We start from the raw sequence: 8,329 nt of genomic DNA, 5'->3' as shown, positions 1-8,329 counted from the left end.
CTCTCCCACCTCCTCAGGTGTGAACTTGAAAGCCTATTGCCCCAGGGGCTAAGAAGAAGCCAACCTGAAGGAGAGGCCAGAAATGAAGTAGAAACCCTGAGAGAGCCTTTCCCTGACGCTCCTTTTAATTCTGGGTTTTGCCAGTAACTCCTCTTAGGCTAAATTAAGCCCACTTCACTGGATTTTCTGCTATATGCAATTAAAATAAGAGGTTCATAGCAGCATAATCAAACCTTGCAAAAGGTTGGAAACAACTCGAACGGAAACTACAGGATTGGTTATATAAATGTTTGTACATTGATATGGTGGAATATTAGCCATCAGCAATCATATTTTCAAAAATATTTGAGGACATAGGAAAATCCTCACAATTTAATGTTAATTAGGCAAAAAGGTGTAGACACAAGGTAGTAGAACATGATCAATTTTGTCTTTTCACTTACCTATATATATAATAAAGGTTTTTAATAGAGTAATAAGAGGTTAGACTAGAAGGAAGTAAACTTCCCTGGATGGCAGAATTATGAATTTTTAATGCTTCCTCCCATTCTATATTCCAAACTTCCACTGTGATTATATGTTCTTTTTATATATAATTATAATAAGTGCTATTAATAAAAGAAGCAAATGTTTCTTAGGGAAATTCAGGGAAAAAACTCAAAAGCAGTAAGAAATACTTCCCAGAAATGAAAGCTTTCTTACAAGATGTCCCCCTCTTTCATTTGGTTCACGTGATAAAATGATAACATTACGGTAACGCCCCTGCACACATACAATAATGTTTTCAAGGGAACTTTAGAGAAACTGTACTTCACGCAAAGGCATGCGCTATTTCAAATACCATGGGGAAATGGTTTAAGGCAGGTATATCCTTCTTCATGCCTCAAATTAGATTCTGAGCATTGATAGGGCCCCTATTTCTGTTTGCAAGGCTGATGTTCTGGTTTACCTGGGCATAGGGCCAGCTTTTCCTCTGGGTAGGAAAGGGAGCCCACCACCCAGACAAGTGCTCTTAACCTCTCAGGGCTGTTTCATCACGTCTTAATGCATAGACACCCCCCCCCCTTTTTTTTTTCAAATCTGCATTTTATTATCTATTTATTTACTTATGAATAAGTAATGAATTTGCATCGTTCAAAATCAAAAACATACAAAAGGGTGTAAGAAGTCTTTCTCATCCCATCCCCTGGCCTCCATTTCCCCTCCTGGGAGGCAAACTGCGTTGACAGTTTTTGGTGATTCCTTCCAGATATTTCTATGCTTTTTAAAAGACATGATTGTATTCATACTATGTATCTAACTTTGTATGCTTTTTTTCTCACTTAACATTATACGGTAATGTTGAGAGAGTAGTGTAAAGAAAGTAACAGTAGTAAATACTTTTCCTAGATATTCACAGTGACTGCAAATATGCCGTCGAAGAGGGTGAGTCTTCTGGTTGTCCTACTGCTGGACGGTTAGGGGTTTCCCCCCTGAAAGTTCTCTGATTCTGTCCATATGAATCTACCCACCTGGGTTCAGCCAGTAATTGTATTTGGTTTGGACAATGATTGGCTTTTGGCCCCCCTGGGACACAGGGCTCTGGGGTGAGGAGGAGACCCAGGGCCCAACCCAAAGGGATGAGCGGAGTGGTCCCTGGCATTCAGAGGCTGACTGTGTGGTCCTGGCCAACAGAGGAGATATATTTAGCTGGGTCAGAGGCTGTTGACTGTGTCATGACCCAAGAGGATTGTGCTGTTGGTAAACAAACCAAAATGGGGTGACCTCAGCCAGCCCTCCTTCCTCCTTCCCCTCCCCAACTTGCTGGCAGGGCAGGGCCTGAGAGAGGTAGAGGAGGGCCCTGACCAGGGAGAGGGCTTGTTCAGGGGGGCCTCCTGCCAGGCACTCAGCAGCAAAGTGGCCTGTCTCACTGCCCCAAGTTTGTTTTTGTCATTTCCCTGCTTGCCTTTCTTCACCTGCCTTCCCCAATTCAGCAGAGCCTGGACAGCCCCAGTAGCACTCCATTCCTCCTCTGCCTCCTCCCCCTTTTCCCTTTCTCCCTCCACCTGGTCACCCTGATTTGTCCTCAGTGCTCTGCAAAGTAGCCGAGTTCATTCATGTAGTCATTCATCCATGTCAGCTCATTTATCTGTTTATTTGTCCAGCAACTGTTTTTTTGAGGGCCTGAGAATAAGCCAGTCTCTGTGCTAGGCACCAAGGATATAGCAATGAACAGGAAGGTGCCAGCAATGACCCTTATGGAGCTTACACTCTAGTGGTTAGAGACAATCCAGTACCTAATTAGGTATTGGTGGAAAATAATAGCGTCAAATAGTGAATTAGTTTAACATTAAGAGGGTTAAGTAATAAGCAACATTCACAGAGTGCTTTAAAGGGTACAGGTTTTCACCGATAACACACCTAGTCCCAAGAATGTGAAAGGTAGTTATGATTATCCATCCCACTTTAGAGATGAAGAAATGGCAGCTCAGAGATATTCAATAACCTGGTCAGGGACTCACAAGATACATGGAATCCAGTCCCTCTGACCCCAAGCCCATGTCTGTCCTGAAAAAGGAGAGCCACTGGAACTGGATGGGAATTGGCAGCTCTTGATTTTGCATTTGCTAAAACAGAGGCCCAGAGAGAAGTAAAATGCCTTGGCTAAGACACAGTTTAAAACAGGGATTAGAGGGGTACCTGGGTGGCTCAGTCAAGTTAAGCTCTGGACTTCAGCGCAAGTTGTGAACTTGCAGTTTATGGGTTTGAGCCCTGCATTGGGCTCTCTGCTGTCAGTATGGAGCCTGCTTCAAATCCTTTGGCCCCCTCTTTCTCCGCCCCTCCCCTGCTTGTGCTCTCTGTCTCTCTCAAAAATAAATAAAGAAACTTTGAAAAAATAAGGGGCGCCTGGGTGGCTCATTTGGTTAAGTGTCCGACTTCTGCTCAGGCCATGATCTTGCGGTTAGTGAGTTTGAGCCGTGCATCGGGCTCTGTGCTGACAGCTTGGAGCCTGGAGCCTGCTTCGGATTCTGTGTCTCCCTTTCTCTCTGCCCATCCCCCGCTTATGCACATATGCACATTTTCTCTCTCTCTCTCTCCCTCTCTCTCTCAGAAATAATATATGAATAAACTTAAAAAAAAAATTAAAACAGGGACTAGAACCTCTGGATCCCAGGTCAGTGCTTGTTCTTTGCCTCTGAAGAGCTAGCTCTTCAATGCCCTGACCAGGCCCTGGCATTTTCAGGGTAGGGAGTATCATAGTAGGTCTGTCCCCTTCCCTCCCTTGCACTCCTACCCAGCTCACCCCCTCTTGTGAGGAGACACCCCAAGAGTGCCTTCCCTAGCCCCATCCTCCCCTCACCAGTGCCTGCCCGTCCAAGGCTTTTGCTTAACAAATGCAGTGTAAGCACCTACTGTCAGGCTCTGTGGGGTGCTGGAAGGTAGGCAAGAAACAGTGCTATCAAAGCTGCAGGAGAAAAAGTGTCTCTGACACCTGACAGGGACCCACAGTCAGGTCTTGGCAGTTAGGTAGAGGAGGGTCAGGGAAGGCTTCCCAGAGAAGGTGACATCTCATGAGCCCTGAAGTCTGAGTGACAATTCCCCAGGCCAGAGCTTAGCAGCACAGGGACTTCCAGGGTGAGGGAACAGAAGGTGCGGGACAAGGTCAGAAATCACCCCTCATGTCACAGGCATGTTGCAGGTTTCTTTCGGGTCAGCTCCCATCTGTTCAGTGTGTGTTGTGCTCCCGGGGCTGCAAGTGGCCTGTGAGCAGGAACTGGGGCTCCCTTCCTGTGGAAACCCCCATGGGCGAGGGCCTGCTCCTGTGGACAGATGACTCAGGCACCCCACGTAAGCAGCTCATCAGCTTTCACCCCCAAGGACTCACCATTCCTCCCAGCCAGAGCCATCAGCATATCTGACACTCCCCGTGTCCTGCACTTCCGACGTGGCGCAGGAGTATGACTAGGCCCAGGAGGGGCTGTGCCAGGCTGGAGGCTTTGACTGCAGTGGGTGGGGAGGAGCCACAGGTGAATATAGTACTGTCTGTTTTCTCCCTGCCCCCACCCATCACCAGTACCCTCAGGCTGTGCCTGTGAAGCAAAGCTCCCCCTCCTGTGGGGACTGGGAACAGCACCCCATGAGAAGCACAAACAGCCCTCTGGCTTAGCGCCCAGAGCAGGGAGGAGGAAGCAAGGGCATAGAAGTTGCCCCCTACCGTGAATGCCCGAGGCTAGCCCTTCTACTCTTACGTGTTTAGGGTCTGACCTCTCTCAGACAGAGGAAGGGAGAGGGAGAGTGGCCAGGCCAGTATGGCAGCCACCAGCGTGGGTCAGCACTGCCCCAGTCAGGTACGTACTAGGCTGACCATGCCCAGCTGGTCTGCCCTTGTCCTTGTGGTTCCCTGTCCCACATTCCTGGGCTGTGCACATAAATATCCAGGTGGAATATTAGCTAGGGGAGGCAGCTTGGCACTTCCCCTTGGTTATGACGGAGTTTTTCACGGGTCTTTCTCTCCAAAAGGACATGTGACCTTGCTTTCAGAAGGGTGTCACATTAAACTCCCTTCCCATGTAGGTCCCCTGAGCTCCTATGGGACTGTGTGCTGTGCTGTGTGCTAGGATGCGCAGTTAGTAGGGGCAGACCTGCGAGCAGGGCACACCAATACAACGTGTTGGGTGCAAAACAGAGGTTGTGGGGGGCCCAAGGAGGGGCACCAGCCGCAGCTTCTGGAGGCATGATGCTGGGACTGAATTCTGAAGGATATGAGAAGCATGGGCAAAGTTGTCAGGCAAGGAAAGCAGTGGGAGCAAAGGCTTGGTAGCCACAAATAGCATGAGGTGGGGGTGGTGTTGCTGGGGGTGGGGGGGTGGGGGGCAGTGCCAAGGCTGCAGAGAAGTTTATCCTGAGGGCCAGGAAGGACTGCTGAGGTTTGTTAGTGCAGAGGGTCGTGGACAGGGTTGCATTTTACATTATGGAAAATGAATATCCAAGGAGAAAGTGGGAAGGTAGATCAGTTTGGACATAAAAAACAATCATGTAGGGAAGGAGGGCACACATTAGGGCAGTGGTGGTGGGGCGAACATAAGAAGCCCTTAGATCCCAGACAATGGGAAGGTTTGAGGAAGAGGGCTGGGCCCCACATTTAAGTTTGGGTGAGAGGGAAACATTCACCCTGGGCTACACCTTACTGTTGGGCCAGTGGCCCAAGGAGGGGCTGAGCAAAGGATCCATAACAAAGCCCAAGAGGACTGAAGCGCCAGGGGAAGGAGCAGAGCATGAGAGGTGAGGGCGCAGTGCTGGGTCCAGGGCTAAGGAAGAGAGACGTGCACAGGAGGAAGAGGGTGTGCGGGTGTAGAGCTGCCCTCTCCCTCTTGCAGGGGAAGGACCAGTGACCAGGGAGCAGCTCTGTGGCTGAACCTTCAGGATGTGTCAAGTTCTCTCTCACACCTCAAGAAATGCCCAGGCTGAGGGTAAGGGCAGGTGCAGACCTAAACCAGGAAGGGCAGGCCTGGTGGGGCCTTTGTCAAGGGCAGAGCAGGAAAGGGCATAGGAGAGAGGCCATTCTGGGCTGCTGAGCGAGGAGTGAAGGTCCAGGAATAGGATGAGGAGGGCAAAGGGAAGGCTGATCAGGGGCTTTGGTCAACACCCTCTAACAGCCAGCCAGTAAAGCAAACCTTCTCAGTCCCAGTTTCCACGGCTACCATGCAATTTATTGTCCAAACCTGGATGCTTTTGAGAGTGAAAGTGATAATTATTCCAGGACAACAGGAGTAAAGTAGGCCTGGCCTGGGCAGTGGGATGTGTGGTCACCCTAGCCTGGAGCACAAGTCTGGTCCTTGTGCTCCAACTCTGGCCCACAGGGACACCCTCCCTGTGACTGTTGCCTCCCCTAACCTGGCCGGGGCACTGAAGCTGTATTAACACCCTGGAGCACCCCAACCCACCTCGGAGCCAAGCTTGCGGAAAGGCAGGGTGTCCCCCATCCAAGGTCCTTCTCCCCACACCCTCTGCTTTCCTGATGACTCACATGGGTGCCACCACTGTCTGGGGGAAATGGCAACCCCCAGAGGAATGTGGTCCTTCCTGGTGCCCAGTGGGGGACAACCTGGAGAACCCCTAGGAGCCTGTCCACCCTAGAAGGGTGTGTGGAGAGGCCAGAGTGGGGTTCACCCATGTCCCCCTGCCTGTCCATGACCCCCTGGCAAAACCCTGGGATCCCCAGCCTCCTCCCTCCTACTTGTCCCCCATTTCTAACGGGCTGCCAGGAGGTGTCCCCACATTACCAGTTCCTGGTTCTAGCTCAGCCCTCCCCAGCCCCTGCCTGGGTACATGGCAACAGGTACACACCAGGTCTTGCAGCCTTCAAATCATCTTCCCTGACACAACACTTAAACCCAAGCCTGAACACAATACTCCAAGTAGACAAAACAAAAAGAACAAAAAGACCCTTCCGTGGGAGGAAAAACAAAAACATCACTATAGAACTCAACTTCCCTACAAGATAAAGTCTAACACTTCCTCTATGAACTGACTGCAGAGTAGCTCTCAGCCTTGTCGCCAACACTGCAAGGCTTCTTGCACGCGGCCACCTACCAGCTGCTCTCTATCACTTTCCCCTTTGCTTGTGCCATCCCCACACACCCGGAATGCCTCCTCTGCCTGCTGGATTCCTGCAGCTTCTTTAAGGCCCTCCTAGACCTGACCACCTCTGCCCCAACCCAAGTTCCTGGAGTTGCCCTTACCCAGACCAGGTGTGAGGGCACTCCTGTGCCTCCCGTCTTCCACAGTGGGAGCTTGACCTACCATAGACTCAATAAACAGCAGTTGAACTGGCTGATCCTTCCTACTCACTCCTGGTTCTCCAGAAAGGTGCCCTTGGAGATGGACAAGTTGATTCCCGAGTTGCCTGCTAACTCTGAAATCCCTTAATGCTGCAGCCTAGGCCTCGGCACTCAACCATCACTCTGTTTGAATCCCACCAGCAAAAAATAAATAATTTTTTTTTTAATGCCACTATACCAGAAGTCCTAAGAAATGGCCCAGGAACGCCTGTGGATCCCCAAAACCCTCTCAGGGGGACTGCAAGGTCAAAATTATTTTCATAGTCAAACTACGAGGTTATCTGCCTTTTTACTCACATTTCCTCTCAAGTGTAGAGTGGAGTTTTCCATAACTTTATGAAAGGTAGATTTGCAACAAAATGAATGCAGAAACAAATGAGAACCCAGCTGCTTTCATCAAGCAAAAAATTAAGAACATAAAACAGCGCTGTTCTTTTCACTAAATTTGCTTGTTTTGGAAAAGATTCATTTTTCCTTAAAAATGTTAAAGTTTATTTTAAGGAGAGAGTACGCAAGTGGGGGAGGGACAGAGAGGGAGAGAGAATCCCAAGCAGCACCAGAGTTCCAATTCCACAAACTGTGAGATCATGACCTGAGCTGAAATCAAGAGTCAGACCCTTAACAACTAAGCCACCCAGGTGCCCATAAAAATACATTAACATGTAATCGATTTTTATTTTTAGTAATACATTTTACACTTCTCCATTTGAATCTCTAATACACTAAATGTTGCCAAATGTTATATCCCAGGTAAACAACAACCCCTGGGATCCTCAGTTTTTAATTTGTAAAGAAGTCCTGAGACCCTACATCCTCATACCTTCCATCACCCCTCTGTTGCATCTCTCAGCAATTTCTTTTTTTATTTTTGAGAGAGACAGAGCGCAAGCAGGGGAGGGTCAGAGAGAGAGGGAGACACAGAATCGCAAGGAGGCTGCAGGCCCCGAGCTGTCAGCACAGAGCCCGATGCGGGGCTCAAACTCACGAACCGCAAGATCATGACCTGAGCCCAAGTCAGACACTAACCAGCTGAGCTACCCAGGCACTTTTTTTTTTTTTTAATATTTATTTTTGAGAGAGAGAGAGCATGAGTGGAGGAGGGGCAGAGAGATGGGGGGGAAGACAGAGGATCTGAAGTAGGCTCTGTACTGACAGCCCAGAGCCCAATGTGGGGCTCAAACTGAGCCGAAGTCGGACACTTAACTGACTGAGCTACCCAGTGCCCTAGCAATCAATTTCTTCAGTGATCTCCTTCCCCTCCTACAGGTTCCCCAGCTCTGTGGCTTCATGCCACTCTTCTGAAATTGCTCTGAGGCCACAGAGCACCCTCTGCTATTTCATCTAATGGATGCTCCTCTCTCTTTATTGCCCTGACCATTCAGCAGCATTACCCTGGTTCTTCTATCTCTCCAGCTGCTTGCTCTCCACTTTTCTTGCTTCACTCAAGCCACCAGGGCTGAGCATGGGCCCTGTTCTCTTTTCTCCCCACTTCCAAGGCTTTCAAGTAC

Source organism: Herpailurus yagouaroundi, unplaced genomic scaffold (genome assembly GCF_014898765.1).
Source record: "Herpailurus yagouaroundi ecotype Mexico unplaced genomic scaffold, PumYag 184, whole genome shotgun sequence".
Classification (NCBI taxonomy): domain Eukaryota; kingdom Metazoa; phylum Chordata; class Mammalia; order Carnivora; family Felidae; genus Herpailurus; species Herpailurus yagouaroundi.
The sequence above is the reverse complement of the archived record's forward strand: the minus strand, read 5'-3'. Positions refer to the sequence as shown.